Source organism: Corvus cornix, chromosome 8 (genome assembly GCF_000738735.6).
Source record: "Corvus cornix cornix isolate S_Up_H32 chromosome 8, ASM73873v5, whole genome shotgun sequence".
Taxonomy (NCBI): Eukaryota; Metazoa; Chordata; class Aves; order Passeriformes; family Corvidae; genus Corvus; species Corvus cornix.
The window spans coordinates 16,930,278-16,950,602 of NC_046338.1; the positions used below are offsets into that span (position 1 = coordinate 16,930,278).

Here is a 20,325-nt window from a genome sequence, read left to right on the forward strand (position 1 = left end):
TGTAATTATTTTTCCTCCTGTGAAAAGCAATGCACCGGCAATCTTGTAGATACTCTGAGTACTCCTATACTTGCCTTCCCAACTCTTTACCCTCCTCTTAATAAAGACTGGAAATCCCTGCTACATGTCAGTAGCTTTCCAATTCCATGTACACCATTCCATCCAACAGGGAACATCCAACTTGGCTATCACTAAACCACCGACCATTGCTGCCTCCCACCTTTCTGCTGACAACCTCTGCAACAAGAAATCTGAGACATGCTAAGACAATATGTACACAGTACACAAGTGAATCCTACTGACTCCCAGAAGATCTGTACCTCTCCTCTGACAGCACAAAGGAAAGAACTACAGGTTTTACTCTAGCCCTGTCAGAGCAACTGGGGCTCCCCCAGTTACAAATCACAGTGACAGCAAGGAGAATACATTTAGTATGAATGACAGCAGATAGTTTCACTGGGCATCACCACCTCCAGCAAACTCAGGAAAATCTGTATGAGCATTTGTTTAACCTCCCCTCTTTAGAGATGTAATTTTGCTTAACACGGCATTCTGGAAAGACTCAAGAGAACAAATCTCATTAAACCTTTAATCTTTGGGTTTTTTTGGACAGTGTCCTCAAGGCTTTCCTAAACAAACGTTTCTTTAAAAACCTGGTTGTTATTACTTTAACGGTGATACATCTGCAGGCATTTTGCCTTCAAGAATGATGCTTCGCTCTTCAGTTACAAAGTGTCCTTCCCTTTGCTACTCTTCATTGCTGCGGAAAAGAACCTTGTAGTCACGTGCTGAGCTTTATGTAGCAGGAACAAGGACAGCCAGATACACCACAGTTCCCGTCCTATGATCTGAGCTAGGTCACAGCGATCAGTCTAACTACACATGAGTCAGGACTTTGGTCTTTGCCGTCACCCTCGCTCCTCTGCCGCTCCCCCCTTACTGATGGAGCCCTCCCGCTCCCAAAGCTGCTCCAGCCCCGCGCCTTCCCGGCCAACCGCGCACCGCGGCCGGCAGCTGCACGCGGAGCTCGAGCGCAGACTGCTCCCGAGTCCCGACACCTCCCACATCTAGGCGAGCTCGCCACTCCCCTTCAGCTAACCAGCCCCGGCTGGAAGTCCCCAGTTAAGAGGATTCTTTGCTCAACTCACCTCAGCCACTTGTTCAACTCTGCAAAGAGAATTAGTGTTTCCTTGTTATTCCCAGCATTTTTCAGATGCTAAAATCAAGTTACCTTTAAAGAGTACAAAAGGTAACCTACATCGGCTGGGATGTATGTCAAACTACCAAGAGCACTATCAGGATACTCAAGCCATTACTAATTATTATTAATGAGTGGTCAAAAATAGAATCAATGGAGTTTAAAAACGTGCTTTTTCTCCAGAGGGGAATCACTCAAGAACCTGCCAATTTATCCAAGATTTTGAACACAAATGCCACTTCCAACCCACTCTTGGGACACCAACTCCTTCCACTGAAGATGGCTAGGTCTGGAGACAAGCAGGCAGGGGCACATCTTCGTTACCCTGCACAGGAAGACACATGGAACTAAGCAGGCATCTCCCAGCTCCAAAGCAAGCACACTCGTTCAGGTTCCCAGTCCCATTAACGCTGCTCCTGGCTTGCCAACGAACCCAGAGCACAGGAACACTTCACAGGCATCTGCCTACCTAAGGTCATCTAGATACCTCCTAAAGAAATGTCTGAATTTTGAGTTTGAACATAGTGATCTTTAAAAAGATGGGGGGGACACAAGATTTAATTACCAAAGAGTTGGTACTCTTATGCAGTTTCCATTAGGAAAACAGAACTACCAGCAATTCTCAGCCACCTGATGAGTCAATCAGGCAAGACCCAGACCTGTCTGCTACATCCTCCAAGACATTGCAACGCTAATGTATGTTTATATTGACACTAAACACAGATGCATGATACGCAGCATATATATGCCAACTAAAATACATAAAATCCAGTATCGCAACTTTATGTTTAGCATTTTTATTTAGCTGATGATCACAGGGCTTTATGACCAAGAGGAACTACAATACCGTGTTTAGTTTTCCAAGTTACTCAAAGGAATACTGCAATGAGGCTGCATATAACATATTTGAAGTAAGGCCAGCTAAAGGTAGACTACAACATTCCACATTACACACAAGTGTATAAACCTCCTTCCCTGAGAATACCCAGGCAATGTGCAGCACCTTACAGAAGGCCTCAATCTGTAAGCACCCTGTGTATTTGCATTTGCCAAACAATATCTGTTTTTTTCTAAAAAAATTTATTTAGACTTCTTTTAAAAAGGTATTTCACTGTATACGTTGAATTAGCTTACTACTTTTTTCCTGCATTTCCCTGAGGAACATTTGTATCAAAGGATTACACATATCTTTATTACCCAAAAGATTACAGATATCTTGAAATACTGTCTCAACTACTCTTACCATATGACAAAGTAAAAATAACTGCAAGCCTTACACAAACACTACTGTATGTATAATTTGCTTTCAACAATTTCTTCTCTTCATGAAGAGAGAAAGAAATGGGAACTTCCAAAATACAGGAAATAATCTCCATACTACTCTACATATAAAAAGAAGTCTCACATAATTGGGTCTGAAATTGTATATGTGGTTTTCAAGCCAGTTTTATAGCATTCCATAGACCCAGTCTCATTCTTGCTTCAAAGTTAATAGCATTCTAATACCTGTAGAATAAATTAAACCAACTCAGTCAATGACGCATGCAGGAGATGTAGCTGGTGAACCAGCCTGCTATCATGCTCCCTGACAAGATAAAATCCTTATTTAGGGCTCAAACATGTTTCACTGTAAACTTCATTTGGGTCTTTTACACTACAAATTCATATAACTGACTTCTGTCAAAGCATGAGTGAGAAGTCCTGACTTGCCCTCATATTCCTGATTTTTCTTGTAATATCACCTAACAGTAGTCAGGAATATCATGGCTAGCATTCCCTAGCTTGCATTTCACTTGGTACACACTAGTTCTCCAAGCCTTTCTGAAACAAAAAAATAAAGCAGTCTAACATTTTAGATTGTATAAAATTTGGGCTATCAGAAAGCTTTGCATAGCATCATTTTTTAAAAGTCATAATTTGACTAACATGTCATGAGGTTTTGATAGTCCCAAAGAAACCTGAAGTGGCAGTTCACATGTACAACTAAGATACGAGGTGTTTTAAAGAGGAACTTCATTAGAAATGTTGTAGCAACCCACTAAATGTTGAAACCATTGCTCAAAGTCATATGAGTAACATTTCCATCACTGACCAAGTTGCACTGTTTCCAAGAACAGTTCCAGGTTTTTAATTACCTCTGCAGTCAGGCATTGTCCCAGTGTGCTGAGAAAACAAACCACAGTGCTTTTCCTGACACTATCTTCTGTCCATCTAAAGATGGTCCTTTATCAGAAAAAGTTTCACATCTGACACAGGAATGTAACAATCTTCAAGAAACTGAGGCCTTCTTTCAAGGGAAAAGAATTAGATACAGTGCTTTTGTACAAAAGATGGCTGAGAGCTCCTCAGAGCTGCAGAAAAAATACTGATGGACTACAGTAAAAACCTTTAACAGAGAACTTCCTTTGTTCTCTTAGACCCCAGTCTGGAAAATTTCTTTGTATTTGAGGTTCAGCATGCCAACAACACACACACATACTTGAACGACCAACCCCTTGGCTAACAAAACAGAGGGAACAATCAGATTAATCAGCTAAAATAAAATCAACCATGTCAGGGTTTTTTATGCAATAGATTGGAAGATTCAGGGGTTTTGTTTTTTCAGTAGAATGCAACTCAATTATTTAACTGGAGTTCAAGTATCATCAGGCACTTACAAAACAGTAACACACTCTGAAGGACACGTGTTTATAATTATAGCTCCTTTCTACAGATTTTACTTTCCTACTCATTCCCCAAAGCCTAGCTTCCTCCTGGAAAGGAGACAGGTTTAGCATCAACACTACATTACAACAAAAATAAACAAAAGTACACAAATGCAGTTAAATTTACTAAAAGCTTTAGGTCTGTATTTTGGTAATGAGGAACAACTGAGTCCTATTTTTAAACATTCACTGACCCTTAATCAAAATCAATGTTTTTAACACAACTCTTCATTTAGAAAGGATAGAAATTTAAGTGCTTGTAAATTTTTAAGTTTAAAAGGATTTAGTATCTGACACATGAAAACATACCAGTCCCTGCAACTTTGTTTACGTACTAGCAGCTCAATAATTTTCTAGGTCTAATTCTCCTTTTTTTTGCAGACACCAGATAAACTTCTGGCACAAGGTGCAGGTTAGAACCAAAATGCTCATCTCTCATTTACCAAGCTGTGCACAGTTCCCTTTCCAAAGGGATGTATGAAATGAGACTTAGTGGAGAAACTAAAGGACACAAGCATGTCCCTTATGCAATATGGTAACACTCAAAACTTTACTAATCACTTTCTAGAATTTAAAAAAAACCACATGACAGAGGTTGGTGAGACCCTCACCTTCAGGATATTCCTCTCCTTTAAATGATCATCTAAAAGGCCCACTTTCTATCAGTTACACTCAAGAGTGAAACAGTTTCTAAATGACTGACTGGTAACCAGCTTTTCTTGTGAACTTCGACTCTTTGCAACCTGCAGCTGCTGACACACAAGAAATGGAAGGTAAATGTTTCAGCAGTGAGAAGCATAAATAATTTGTAATTTCCACATTGGACAGGTGTCCAAGCTATCCAGTAAACAGAGCAGATATAAACACAGCTGCAAACATCAACAGTCAATTTTTTTAACACAATCCATGCCAACATCTGTGGTCCTGCAGTAATATTTCATTTTGCCCACTAATTTACTTACCATAGCCATGACTTGCCCTCACAAGCACTTACAGCATAACTGGAAGCAGCATATTATGGTGCTGTGGAAGGATCTCCCTCCATGCTATTCAAGTCTGTAACAGGGCTCCTGCAGCCTTCTCTGAGCACAGCACAGAGAAATCTAATTTTCCTTAGATATTTAATAAAGAAAAGGGAAATGGCTCTTCAGAGAAATGATGTATCTGCTCATCATCAAATGAAGTCAGTTATGTTCTGATTAGTTGGCCACTGACTTCTGCACATTTTATTTGGAAATAAGGACCTGTTTACTTCTTTCAAAACAGCCTTCTAGGGGAAGAACACAAAGGAGATCAATGAAACCCAGATTATTTTTAGTGTCAGCCTGACACCAAAAAGTTCATGTAAAAATCCCAAGCCCATTTTAACATAATGTGTCTCATTATGGAATTTAAACCTGATTTTGTAATTTTGTCTTTAGACAGACCAATCACAATGCTTTCTCCAAAGGGCTGAGAAATACCCACTAAGACTTCAGCCAAACCCATAAAGTTCCACCACTAATGCATTCTAATGGAGGAAAAAAATTACTTTGCTCAATGAATATTTATATTTATTTTATTTATATTTAGCTCTGCTGTTTCAGATAGCATAGAAGCTGGAATTTCTTTTTACTGTGCCTGGAAGTAGTTCACTGTTTGAACTACATATAATCAAGAAGAACGCACGAAAAATGAGACATAAAACTAACTTCTACATGATAGTTATGTGGACAGTACATGTTCAAAATGTTAGGCTTTGGCTAACTATTAATTTTTTACACCCATTTTAAGTGATATTTGATAGTTTTCGCCTTATATAACAAAAATAACAGTAAGCACCTCTAACATCATCTTAGCTACAAGTACAGGGTCAATTTATGGCAACAACAATCCCCTACTGAAAGACTGACCCCATCTGACCCAGCCTGATGAAAACATACACCCCCCCCATAGTTAATGCAGTATAAGGTACTGATAAGTCAGAATTCTAAGAACATGTCATGATGCCATCAAACAGGTACTTAATGCTATGCTAATATTTAGTCATGACAATAGGCCAAGAAAACTCAGGAGTTTGCGAAGTTCAGCAGCTTACCATACAGCAGAACATACTAAAAACAGCCTACAACCAAAATACTAGGTTTGGATTTTTCTTTCTTTTTTTTTTCCCCCCAAAGGATTGAACTGTAGAAGCAAAAGCAATACTAGTCAGACAAGATGATAAAGTAACATAACCCATCAGAGACAGGAAAAGTTTCTTCAGACAAAAGAACAAAAAGATACTTGGTGATGGCTTTTGGCTGCTTTCCAAGTTGGAAATTAGGACAAAATAAGTGTCCACAGTCATTCCATCATACCACCTTACTTTTTGTCCAGAATAAAAACCCATCCTAGTATTGTACTCCGACCCCAAATATACAACTGCCTGGCTGGGACTGGGAAGGATCACTTCTACAGACAAACAGCAAACAAAGTTGACAGTCACGCAGCCTGAAATAACAGGAGGACCACAGCATCATCCCTGTCATCATGACTAAACGGAGATCCATTGCCTGAACCCTAGAGCAGGCTCAACACTTCCTAGGCTGTCCCCAAAACACCACTTGATGGCTAAACTGAATAATTTCCAGAGTTCACAGGAGGTAGGTGACACTAAGAGTAATTACAGAAAAGTGACAATTCACTAAAATCTCTTCTGCTGCTCCCTCTGAGCAGTGGTTTCTGTGCACACACATACAACAAAAACTCATCACAACCGTGTGTGAAATGAGCAAGGCCAGAGCAGAGCCCAGGCACCATCCATCACCACTTGCTGGAGAAGGAAAGGATGCACTGCAAGCACAGACGCTTGAGTAGAGATCACTGCAATAAAAGCAAGACAGTATTCCCAACTTAAAGGGATCCAAACACTGGCAACAGATGATGTCGATTGTTACAAATACAGAAGGCACAAGGCTTGAATTCAGCATGCTCTACAAACTTCAGTGACATATTCAAGAACTTCAGAGAACACATCTAACAACTCAAAATTACATATTCCTATAATATTTACTATTTGTCTTTTTTAAAAACTATTACTGTTTTAATTGGGTCTAGAAAAAAAAATTAATTAAGAGACTATAATCAAGGCAAGTATAGGCTAGTTTAGAAAGCAACATTCATAAACTCAGGGTTAGTTTTTTTTCTTGTTTCTTGGACACACCAGAAAAGACTTCTTCTTTTAAACTATGCATTTGACACTCAAAATTATACGCAAAATATTAAATTCTATTATGCTTGTTTCTTAAGCATTAGAATTTCTTTTTTCTATGAGTTACGGAAACATAGGAGTAAGAAAGGGTAAACATAATCTTAAGTATGCATGCCCCCCAACTCAGGTGTTTTCCCCCTTCTAGACTGTGATATTAGAACCTTGAAATAGCAAAGTAAGCATTTTTGTTTTCCAAAATTCACTGACAAAGGACTTGTCTTTCCATTTTTAAAATTTCTCTGTTTACTAGCAGTCTTACACAGAGAATAAACTGACAGTAACTGTTTAGGAATGTCACTTTGTCCATTCCTTCTTCTGCCATAAATCTGGAAGGGCTTTTCTCCTCTTCCTTTCAACTACTCCAACCACCTCCTGCTTACTTGTTCAACAGCAATTAAATAAGTCCACAGGAGACAAAGATACAAAGAGCAATGCGGAAAAAACGCAACCAAACAAACCAACATAACCAAAACAAAATATGCAAGCCACAAGCTGTGGCTCAAGAAGTCTTTAAGCCTCAACCTGCGGGAGTGTAGGAGGAGATATGGGAAGGAAGTAAGGCTGTTCTGTTGAAGCTTTCTTCTCCAAACATCTGTTCCTCTTCGAAGTACTGTGGGGCTGGATGGACACTCCGTGACAACCGCTACAGCTGCTGACATCCCACTTGATAAAATTCAGGCAATGCTGACTCATAATACTGAGTGCTTTCCTCCTGATCATGCCCTTCTTTCACTGGCTGTCTCTATTTCCTCTCCTAATCCTTACTTGAAAAAGAACTCATATCTGTGTATTTCAATATGAGCCTTAAATCTTTATAAGCACGAATAGAGAACTGTACAATTGTGATCAAAGCTGACAACTCACACTGGGGAAAGGGAAGAGAAATAAACAGGCACATTTATACAAAACATTTTAATGCTCTCTACCACTAAACCGAACAAGATCCAGCTGCCATCTCCTTTAGGCATGTGAAACAAAGGGAATTAAAAAACAAATAAGGAAAATAGTGAATTTTTTGAAAAATACTTTTGGAGATAAGTAAAACATATTGAATATTATCTGTTCTTCTCTGTATCACTGTCTCCTTTCTATACCTTTTGTATGTGATCTTTGGAAAAGAGAAAGTTATCCTAGGCTGAGGTGGAATACTATGTTTTGATATGGGCAGTGTTAATGGCAGCTCACGCTGGAAACTGAAAATGGTATAAGCCAACTTCTCGTTTGCTATGAAATTGGTTTGATTATCAATGCTGACGATTAGCAGTTGTTACATGGAACCACAGAAACACGGTCGTAAGTGAATAACTAAAACTGGAATATATAACAAGCAGCCAGAACATTAATATCGACTTTTTACCCTCATTATATAAGCACGTTCAGGCTGATGCAGCAGGAGGTGGCGAGAAACGAGTTCTCGCATTTGAAAATTGAAAATTTTCTCGCTCAAGAATGACAGACCTGCGGGTTCCCGGCTCAGCGTTACGCCGATAAGCCAAGGAAGAACTCGCCCTCTGCAGACAGACCCGCCGGAGGCTCCCCGGGCCGCGGCCCCTCCCGCGGCCGGTGCCTCAGGGCACTTCCACCGCACCCGCTGCCCACTCGTGTCCCGCCGCCGCCAAGGCGCGGAGGGGCCGGGACACGCCGGCCCCGCGGCCCCCGAGCCGGGCAGGGCCGCGCAGCGCGGCCTCCCCTCACCCCGCCCGGCGCGGACGCTCCCTGCCCGGCAGCACCGCCCGCTCCGCCGCCCACCGCGCCAGGAGGGCCCGGGCGGGGGCGGCCGGCGCTGCTCCGACACTGCTCGGCCCGGCCCCGCCGCCGCCCGAGGGGGACGGGACAGCGCGGCCGCGATCGCCGCGCCCCGCCCGGGCCCGGCCGCCCCCTGCCCCCCGCGGCGGCGCCGCGCGCCCGGCGCGCCTCACCTTGGGAGCGCTGCCCGCGGCGGGAAGCGGCGGCGCGTGCGGGCATCGGCGTCCGCGCCCCGCCGAACCCCGCGCGCCGCTCCGCCGGCCCCGGCTCCCGGGCCACGTCCCTGCCCGCGCCCCGCGCAGGCGCACTGGGCGCGCAGCCGCCGCGAGGGGCAGCTCCGGCCCCGCGGGCCCCCCGGGAGGGGCGGGCGGCGGCTCTGCCCGGCCGCGCTTCCTGCGGGCGGCCGGAGCCCGGGGGTCGCCGGCGGGAGCGCAGCGGCGCTGCTTCCAGGTGCTGCCAAGCCCCCCGCCCCCGTTCGCGGGGGTCCCAGTGCCGTATGCTGGGAGGCCGGGCGGCGAGCCGTCCCCGCAGCGCGCAGGTCGCCCGCTGTGTCAGCGCTGCCGCCTCTGCACGGCCCCTGGCCGTGAGCCGAGCCCCCGCCCGGCCCCGGGTCGCGGTATCCCCGCCGCCCGCTCTCGCTCCTCGCGGTAGCGGCACGAAGCCACCGCGCCGCCGCCACACGAGGCGAAGCCCTTGCTCCGTGAAAAGCTGGGGTTTTGGTGTAATCAGAATGTTTGCCCAGGCATTTCCACGTTGCCGTCCCTACGCTGGAAGCTGCACCCAGTAACGCGTTCTCCGGGAGCACCACCGCCTCGGGCTAGACAGGCCCGTCCCTACAGACATTGGTCAGACACGTTTCAGCCAGATGCCGCTTAGGTTACACAAACAGTTGAGAGACTGTCTGCCCGGAGCAGCTCCCCATCTAATAATGAGCCTATTTGCCATTGTCCTTCTACAGTGAATAGAGACTCCTAGACAAAACCACATAGAAATTTTCATTTGGAAGAATTCTAAGAAAACCTTTAATTTTTTTTTTTTTTACCAATATTTATGAGAGTAATTCCAACACTACCAGAATACATACAGTACTCTACAACACTGCTTTATAGCCAAGTATGCAAAGAACACTCTCTTTTAAAAAAGTTTGCAGTAATAGCAGGAAGAGGTTATAACCAGGCCCTCAGCCTAACTCATTTTCACTGAAAAAAGGCTGTCACTCCTTCAAGTATCAGCAAAAAAAACCAACCCAGAACAGTTCCTACAAGTGACCACATGGGGCAGTCCAGTCACAGACAACAGCTTTACTGCCTCGAGTCCTCTGCAAACAGGGAGAGGGGTCCCTGCTTGCAGGAGATGATGCTCAAGTATCAGTTTTGCTAGTCCAAGAAACTTACAAATAGACGTTGCTCTAAAATCCCTGCTTGATACCTTACTCTCCAGAACACACCTAAGTAAAAATACCACATACAAGAAAAATTGAGAAATAGCATTAAAGGAAAAAAGGAAAGCTTATACTTTTCCCCTATCAATGTGTTGTGAATAAAAGGTACTTCATTAAAGCATTGAAAACACTAGGTTTTACCTTAACATGTTCAGAATATGCATGCATAGCAGTCACCCTTCCAACAAACATTGTCACTAAAAGCCAGAGGAGCCCTTCACCCTAAATTTTAAGAGATGCTGGGGTGGGGCTAATAAGCTCCGCTGGAGCCTTCATTTTGCAGGGTGGCAATGAGCAAGAAAGCATGTGGGTGTGGTAGGTTAACAGGTGGTGAGCTATTTGAGGAGGAAAAACAGAGAAGAAGAAACCGATTTTGGTTTTCCTTGTTTAACAAAAAGACTAACAACAAGTCTTGCTTATGATACCATTTTCTGTGAGGCATTTGTCATGGAAGTAATTGCCCGGCAGTAGCAGCACACTTTTAGAGGACTATGGATTTGTATGCTAGAGGGTAGATAAAACAATGTGCTCTGCTAGAGACACTTTCTGTACAAATTGAAAAGCACATAGAATTCTGAACTTTCTAAAATTCATTCTTAGATCACAGAATCATTTTTCATTTAGGTCAAAAAGATCTCCAAGATCACTGAGTCCAACCATTGATCACCACCTTCTCAATTACGCCAAGGCACTAAGTGCCACGTCCAGTCTTTTCTTGAACTCCTCCAGGGCTGGTGACTATGACACCTCCCTGGGCAGCCACTTCCAAAGCCAAACCATCTTTTCAGTGAAAAAATTCTTTCTGATATTCAACCTGAACCTCCCCTGGTGCAGCTCGAGGCTATGTTCTCTTGTCACTAGTTGCCAGGGTGGAGAGGCCAATCTGCATCTTGCTACAACATCTTTTCAGCCAGTTACATTACTTCTGAAGCTAGCAGGTCCCTACCAAGTAGGAACCATGCTGGTACTTGCCTGATGTAGTAAACATTTATTTTTTCTTTCATTCTCTTGGTTATTTATATCAAATTAATACATTTTTTAAAATATTGGCTCATGTATAACTAGTGAGGTGGATTGTTGGGATTTTTTTTTTTAGTGAAATGAATGAGGATAACCAGACAAATGCATCAGGAGCAAAGATTCACTATTGTCTGGTAATGTCAAGAAACCTGATGCCACTTGACCTGTTTGATCCAGTGTATATATATACACATGCAAGTCTATATCCTTGCTTTAATTCATCAGATATCAAGAATCCCAAGCATCTATAATTTATTGTAAGGACAGTATTCAACTGAGATTTTGGTTGGTTTGATGTTTTTAATTACTTGCTGTTTGATCGGTTGCAAGAATTTTCTCTAGAAAGTGAAGGGAATTTAAATCCTATAATATATCCATGATTGGTGATTTTTAAAAAGATCAAATCTATGGATTTTTTTCTGTCTAAGAACCCCTCTGTTAAAAGCTGCAATTGTTTATTAAACTATGGAGGTAGACAAGTTATCCTCTGTAGTTGAAGGAGGATACGCTTGCAGAATTAGCCCGTATATCCGGAACAATATGAATTGCCAAAGATGTGCCATTGCAGACTGTAAAATATGTAGTGCCAAATATGTACCGCTTCCGCTTATGTTATGTAAGTAAAGAGATAAAATACCAAATATGGGAGAGAAAAACAGGGGTCATTCAGAGGACTATGGAGGAAGACTTCTGGCTTCAGCCTCAACGACCACCAGAAGGCAGAAGAAGACCCCCTAGCAACACAACGCACATGCGCAGAGAAACTAGATAACAACCACCTGGAAAGACAGGAAAGCGGAAGAAAAAAACCATATATAAAGGACTCTGTACAAGCTAAAAAAACGTGGCAGTCGGCGGAGCGGAGACTCCCCTGTCACCCAGCGCTGCTTTTGCTCACATTCTACTTGCTTAATTACTAATAAATTTCATTTATTAAACTAAGAGTGCATTCCCCTTATTGTTGCGCACTCTTTACAATTTTGGTGCCGTGACTCGGATGGGAAGATAGCGACCTACCGTCTCTTAGGGAGGCGCCCCGAGGTACTCCTCGGCCCGGGGATCGGTGGTGCGCTTACCCCCACACCGACGAACCTAAATTCTAGAATGGTGAGCAATTGAGAACCGGTCAAATCCCATAAAGTTTAGTGCACTAAAGTCCGGACGAAGACGCAGGACCGCGTGAGTATCGAGCATCGGGATTCCGTCCGGGCGGGATTGGGTTTCCTGAGATATAACGACTGAGAGGTTCGAAATACTGAACCAAGCGAGTGTGGACCCTTTAGTACTACGTTTCCCGACTCCCGCGAGGGACCGGGCTAGGAATAAGGGGAGCGAGTGTGTGTGTGTGTGCAGATATCTCAGAAGATGGGGGCGAAGGGCAGCAAGCCTTCGGTCCCCATGGGGAGGGTCCCAGCAGGGAGGGCCCCAGTGATACCCCAAAACACCCCCCTAGCATTCATGCTAAATAATTGGAAATACCTCCCTAGTTCACCCGGGAAACACAAAGCCAGAATGATAGAATTCTGTACTAAAATATGGGGAGGAAAGAAAATACAAAAGAACGTGATTTGGCCAGTTTTTGGGTCAGATGAAGATTGGGTGCGACAACAACTTAACCTGTGGGTAAACAGTAAAAGTCCGCTTGACCCAGAAGAAAGTGCATATGCTGCAATGTGGCTAGAAAAACCCCAGGTAGTTATGTTTCCCTTAAATGAGAGAAAGAAAGAAAGGAAAGAAGAGCAGGAAGATGAGCTACTATTGAATCCACCCCCATATGTGCCCCCGGCACAGGCACCGGAGGCACCGCCACCGCCAATTCCCCTCGATGCACCAATTAATGCAGAGCGAGTGTCCCCCATTACAGTCAGGAGGAGAACTAGAAATCAACGAGAACAAGCTCAGATGTACCCACTAAGAGAGGTACCTATGGGAGGACCCCTACCCGGGATCGGATATGTTACTGTCCCTTTAAATTCAGGAGACTTACGAGAATTCAAGAGAACTGAAATGGGGAGTTTATTAGATGATCCATTAGGAGTAGCTGAAAGGCTAGATCAATTCTTGGGACCCAGTCTCTATACCTGGGGGAAGATGAACTCAATATTAAGCCAGCTGTTTACATCCGAAGAAAAAGAAATAATTAGGAGGGCTGGCATGAGAATATGGGATGCCCGTCATGCCCAAGGACCGCAGGCAGACACTAAATGGCCATTACAGAATCCCAACTGGGATAACCAGAATGCCGAACATAGGGTCCACATGGGGGATCTAAGAACTATAGTGATTCAGGGAATCAGAGAAGCCGTACCCCGTGGCCAGAACATTAGTAAAGCTTTCAATGAGAGACAACGGAAGGACGAGAGCCCCACCGAGTGGTTAGAGAGATTAAGAAAAGCCCTACAGTTATACTCTGGAACGGATCCAGCAAGTCCTTTAGGACAAGCTGTTTTAAAGACTCACTTTGTAGCGAAATCCTGGGACGACATTAGGAGAAAACTTGAAAAGCTAGAAGATTGGCAGGATAGAGGCTTAGAAGAACTGTTGAGAGAAGCCCAGAAAGTGTACGTGCGGAGAGAGGAAGAGAGCAGTAAACGACAAATAAGAATGATGGTAGCAGCGGTCAGGGAGGATAGAAAAGGACGACCAGAAGGATTCCGGGGAAGGTCAAATGTAGTAGAAAAGAAGGAACAAGGAAACTGTTTTTATTGTGGAAAGAGAGGACATATAAAAAAGAACTGCAGAGAACGAATCAGAGACGAGGGAATATTAAAGGCAGAATAGGATAGTCAGGGGCTCTATATATTAGGGGACCGGAGTCATCAGGAGCCCTTGATAAAATTAAAAATAGGTCCCCAACGTCAGGAGTTCACCTTTCTAGTAGACACAGGGGCAGAGCGATCCACAATTAAACAATTACCGGAGGGATGCACCCTTTCACATGAAAAAGTCCAAGTTATAGGAGCAAAAGGAGAACCATTTAAAGTAAACAAAATTAAAGATGTCATATTTGAGTCTGAAAATAAATATGGGATAGGTGAACTCCTGCTAGTCCCAGAAGCGGACTACAATTTATTGGGACGGGACTTGATTATTGAATTACAATTAGAAATCAAAGTTGAAAACGAAAAATTGGCTGTCAGAGCATATCCCCTCACAGTAGCAGACAGGGAAGAAATCAATTCTAACATATGGTATTCCCCAGACACAATAGGAAAGCTAAATATTCCACCAATTAAGATACAAATAACGGACCCACAAATCCAGTGAGAATAAAACAATATCCTATTTCTCTGGAGGGACGGAAAGGACTAAAGCCAGAAATCGACAGATTATTAAAACAAAGAATCCTAGAAACCGTGCATGTCTTCCTTTAATACTCCCATTTTTGCCTGTACAGAAACCTAATGGAAAATATCGATTAGTTCATGATTTAAGGGAAATAAATAAACGAACAGTTACCCGGTTCCCCGTAGTAGCTAATCCATATACATTATTAAGCCGGCTAGGTCCATAGAGGACGTGGTATAGTGTGATAGATTTAAAAGATGCATTCTGGGCATGCCCACTAGCAGAAGAGTGTAGAGATTATTTTGCCTTTGAATGGGAAGACCCAGAAACGGGACGCAAACAACAACTAAGGTGGACAGTACTTCCCCAAGGATTTACTGAATCACCAAATCTGTTCGGGCAAGCTCTAGAGGAGTTATTAACGGAGTATCAAGTACAATCAGGGAACGTACTCTTGCAGTATGTAGACGACTTGCTGATAGCAGGAAGTGAGAGAGAAGAAGTTAGGATAGAAAATATCAAATTATTAAATTTTTTGGCACTAAAAGGATTACGAGTTTCTGAAAAGAAATTGCAATTTGTAAAAGAAAAAGTCAAATATTTAGGACATTATTTATTTGAAGGACAGAAAATAATAGACCCAGAACGTATTAAAGGAATATTAGAATTACCTATACCAAATACCAAAAGACAGATTAGACAAGTGTTAGGCCTATTTGGATACTGTAGACAATGGATAGAAAATTATAGCTCCAAAGTTTAAATTCTTATATGAACAGCTAGCAAAAGATAAGCTGCCTAAATGGACCCCTCCAAGATCAAGAAGATTTTGTTAAGTTAAAAAAAGAATTAAGTCAAGCACCTGTCGCTAAGTCTCCCGGATATAAAGAGACCCTTTCATTTAATTTGTGAACAACAAATGAAGGGACAGCATTTAGAATATTAACTCAAGAATGGGCAGGGGCAGAAAAACCAGTAGCTTATTTATCTAAATTATTAGACCCTGTGAGTAGGGGATGGCCAGTTTGCATCCAGATCATTGTGGCGGCTGCCTTGTTAGTAGAAGAAACAAATAAAATTACTTTTAATGGAGAAATAATTTTATACGCACCCCATAATATCAGAGGGGTATTACAGCAAAAAGGCAGAGAAGTGGCTCACAGATAGTCGATTGCTCAAATATGAAGGAAATACTAATTGAATCACCTAAACTGTCACTTAGAACAACCGGGGCCATGAATCCAGCAGAATTTCTATATTCAGGAGGAGGTAGTGGAATAATACATGATTGCTTCCAAACTATAGAACACCAAAGCCGGATAAGACTAGATTTAGAAGAAGAGGAACTCGAGGAAGGAGAGGTCTTTTTCATAGATGGATCCTCAAGAGTAGTAGAAGGAAGGCGCACCTCGGGGTATGCCGTTATGAAATTTGATAAAGGAGAGTTTAAAATAGTGGAATCTGGACCTTTGAGTGCAACCTGGTCTGCCCAAGCATGTGAATTGTATGCCCTTTGGAAAGCTTTGAAATTACTGGAAGGGAAAACAGGTTCAATATATACAGACTCCAAGTACGCCTATGGGATAGTACACACCTTTGGAAAGATTTGGGAAGAACGAGGATTTATAAACTCCCAAGGGAAGAAACTAATTCACACAGAACTAATACGACGAGTTTTAAAATCACTCAGAGGCCCTTCTAGAATAGCAGTAGTACATATTAGAGGCCATCAGCGTGGTACCAGTTATCAAATTAGAGGAAACAATGTAGCAGATGAAGAAGCTAAGCGAATCGCAGGGAATCTCAGTATTTTGTTTACAATGAAGGAGATACCACAAAAAGACGAAAACCTTAGTTTTGACCAAAAAGAAAGAGAGAAATTGCAAGACATGGGAGCTAAAGAACACAATAAGAAATATATGTTACCAGATGGTCGTGAAATATTGCCTAAAGGAATAGCCACAGATATCCTTACAAAAATCCACCAAAAGACACATTGGGGTACCCAAGCCTTAGTAGATCATTTTGAACAGTTATATGCCTGTATAGGGATTTATAACATTGCAAAATCAATAACCTGGTCTTGTGAGATTTGCCAGAGGGTAAACCGAAGTAGGAGTAAGCAGAAACAATCAGGAGGACGACCTCCAGCATACCGACCCTTTTCACACATACAGGTCGATTTTACAGAGCTACCAAAAAAGGGAAGATATAAATACCTCCTTGTAATAATTGATCACCTCACCCACTATGTTGAAGCTTTTCCTACCGGTAAGGCAACTGCCAATCAGGTAGCAAAAGTGCTGCTCGAGCAGATAATACCTCGATACGGGGTAACTGAAGTAATTGACTCAGATCGCGGACCTCATTTCACATCTAAAATCATTAAAGAAATAGTGGACAATATAGGAATTAGATGGGATTACCATACACCATGGCACCCCAGAGTTCCGGTAAGGTTGAAAGAATAAATGGAGAAATCAAAGTAATTTTGACAAAACTAATGATAGAAACCAAATTATCTTGGATTAAATGCTTACCAATGGCATTATTAATTCTGAGAACTCGACCAAGAGCTGATTTGGGAATTTCTGCCTATGAAATGGTGTATGGTATGCCCTATCGTATTGAAAACCCCCAGACTAACCTTTTAATTCGAGACTATGCTATAAATGAATATGTTTCACAACTGGCAAAAACACCGAGAAGAATTGTGGAAACAAGGACTAGTGGTACAAAGACCTCCACTAGACTTAAAAATTCACAAAATCGAACCTGGAGAATGGGTATTAATCCGGGTATGGAGGGAAGAGACTTTGAAACCCAAATGGGAGGGTCCTTATCTTGTTTTGCTGACTACAGAAACTGCCGTCAGAACAGCTGAGCGCGGCTGGACACACGCAAGCAGAATCAAAGGACCAGTACCACCACCCCAGTGGAAAATCACCAGCCCTCCGGGAGAAAGCAAACTTGTATTAAGAAGAGCGATAAGTACAAAAACTAAATGATAGAAACTGTAGTTGAACCATTTATTAAGTTGCCGTTTGCTGTGCAGTGTGTAATAGGATTTGTGATTGCTTTAGCATTATCAATAGTTTTATATTTTTTATGGAAAATTGTTAAATGTAGAAGAGGAATTTGTATATGAATAATAGAGAACAAACCGAAATATGGAACCTACCACTAGATATTAGAAGGCTAAATCAAAAGACACGTTTAATATTCACACCTATAATTGAGAGACTGCCAAAAGAGATAAAATCCCAGATTCCTCCACCCCCATATACCTTTATTGAGATTCAAACAGTAATCAGCTGAACAATTTCAACTAGCAATTTTGCATTGGGATTTGGAGGTGTGGGGCGCAGCCATCACTGCCCAACTAGAATCACATATTATAAAAAGCCAGTGCAAAGGATACAGAAAAGGGAAGAGATAAACCAGACCAGACCTTGAGCGATTGAAGGTACAGGTTCCCTTCCCTGAACAGGAAACCCCTGCTGCCGAGAAGATGAGACACCTCGTAGCCGGATGCAACCCAGTTGACGAGCGAGGCAGAGGAGGTAACCCGGGGAGGAAAGGTTACCTAATGCTCAAGCGAGGAGAATATTATCAATGGCTCTTCCTCCTTTTCTCTGTCATCCTGAGTAAGCCTGTGAAGCTGGTTGAGGCTGGGAATCCACACCAACCGTTTAAATAGTCCCTAATAAAATGAGAAGATCAAAAAAATAATATCCACAGTAATAGGGCCAGGGAATGTTAGTTTTAACTGCCAGCTCTGTGATCTTATAGTAATACAACCCTGCCTAAACAAAAGGGGGTTTTATTTTTGCCCTGCATCTAATCCAGGGAAAAGCTATTGTAATTGGCCCGGGCACTACTACTGTGCGTACTGGGGCTGCGAAACCATCGCTCTTGGATTTTCCCCTGGAGGAGGGGAAGACCCGCATATTAAAGTGAAATGGAGACCTCGTGGATGCCAACCTCCACAAATAGATCATAGTTCAGGAGTAGCATGTGCCGGAAATTGTCATAGAATTCAGATAAAAGTAAAAAACCCAGTATCAGACGAATGGAATATTGGAAAAACCTGGGGAGCTAGGCTATGGGAACCCGGCACGGATAGAGGGGGCTTATTTTTAATACGAAGGGAACCCCTACCCCATGATCCAGTTTCCATAGGTCCAAACCCTGAGCTCTCACCGAAAAGACCAGAATTAAGGCAAAAACAAAATAAAACAAAACAACAAAATAAAACAGAACCGCAGAACTCCACCAGACCTAGCCCCCCTACCCAGATTAGGAACCCAGACCCCCTCTGGGAATTAATGTTAGCCTCATATGAAGCACTTAATAAAACAAGACCAAATCTAACAGAAGAATGCTGGTTGTGCTAAAATATCAAACCTCCTTATTATGAAGCTATAGGAAAAGATAATAAAGTTCAGTGGTCCAGTAAAACAAATCCACAAGAGTGCTCTTGGAGTGAGCAGAAAAATTACACCCAAGGAATCACAATACAAAGTATAAATGGAAAAAAAAAATGCTTAGGAGCAGTACCTGACCAAGCTATGTCTGAAAAAGATGAAAATAAGTACTGTGAATGTGATTCCAAATCACCTGTATACGATTGTTGCTGTGCAGAAAATGGAATAAGATTTTGTGATTGTCATAGTAGATGTGAGTAGTGTGGGAAGAAAATAAAGGAGGAGGAAATCGAAATAGTTTAATAAACAATAGAAGTTAAAAAAAAAAAAAGGGGGGAGTTGTTAAAAGCTGCAATTGTTTATTAAACTATGGAGGTAGACAAGTTATCCTCTGTAGTTGAAGGAGGATACGCTTGCAGAATTAGCCCGTATATCCGGAACAATATGAATTGCCAAAGATGTGCCATTGCAGACTGTAAAATATGTAGTGCCAAATATGTACCGCTTCCGCTTATGTTATGTAAGTAAAGAGATAAAATACCAAATATGGGAGAGAAAAACAGGGGTCATTCAGAGGACTATGGAGGAAGACTTCTGGCTTCAGCCTCAACGACCACCAGAAGGCAGAAGAAGACCCCCTAGCAACACAACGCACATGCGCAGAGAAACTAGATAACAACCACCTGGAAAGACAGGAAAGCGGAAGAAAAAAAACCATATATAAAGGACTCTGTACAAGCTAAAAAACGTGGCAGTCGGCGGAGCGGAGACTCCCCTGTCACCCAGCGCTGCTTTTGCTCACATTCTACTTGCTTAATTACTAATAAATTTCATTTATTAAACTAAGAGTGCATTCCCCTTATTGTTGCGCACTCTTTACAACCTCCCTGGGCAGCCACTTCCAAAGCCAAACCATCTTTTCAGTGAAAAAATTCTTTCTGATATTCAACCTGAACCTCCCCTGGTGCAGCTCGAGGCTATGTTCTCTTGTCACTAGTTGCCAGGGTGGAGAGGCCAATCTGCATCTTGCTACAACATCTTTTCAGCCAGTTACATTATTTCTGAAGCTAGCAGGTCCCTACCAAGTAGGAACCATGCTGGTACTTGCCTGATGTAGTAAACATTTATTTTTTCTTTCATTCTCTTGGTTATTTATATCAAATTAATACATTTTTTAAAATATTGGCTCATGTATAACTAGTGAGGTGGATTGTTGGGATTTTTTTTTTTTAGTGAAATGAATGAGGATAACCAGACAAATGCATCAG

The 20,325-nt window shown here is 42.5% G+C and overlaps 1 protein-coding gene and 1 long non-coding RNA gene across 2 annotated transcripts in view; one reads left to right on the forward strand and one right to left on the reverse strand.

Moving 5' to 3' along the window:
• EVI5 (ecotropic viral integration site 5) overlaps window positions 1–9,134 on the reverse strand; it is a 75,098-nt gene extending 65,964 nt beyond the window's left edge. The window contains exon 1 of the mRNA XM_039555750.1: window positions 9,055–9,134. The gene's annotated coding sequence lies outside the window, so the exon portion shown is untranslated. The remainder of the gene's footprint in view (window positions 1–9,054) is intronic.
• A 2,619-nt stretch (window positions 9,135–11,753) lies between these two features.
• Window positions 11,754–19,903, forward strand: LOC120410370. The gene is made up of 2 exons (XR_005602453.1): window positions 11,754–12,521; window positions 17,493–19,903. It is a non-coding gene; the product is annotated as an uncharacterized LOC120410370 (long non-coding RNA).
• Window positions 19,904–20,325: the final 422 nt, after the last annotated feature.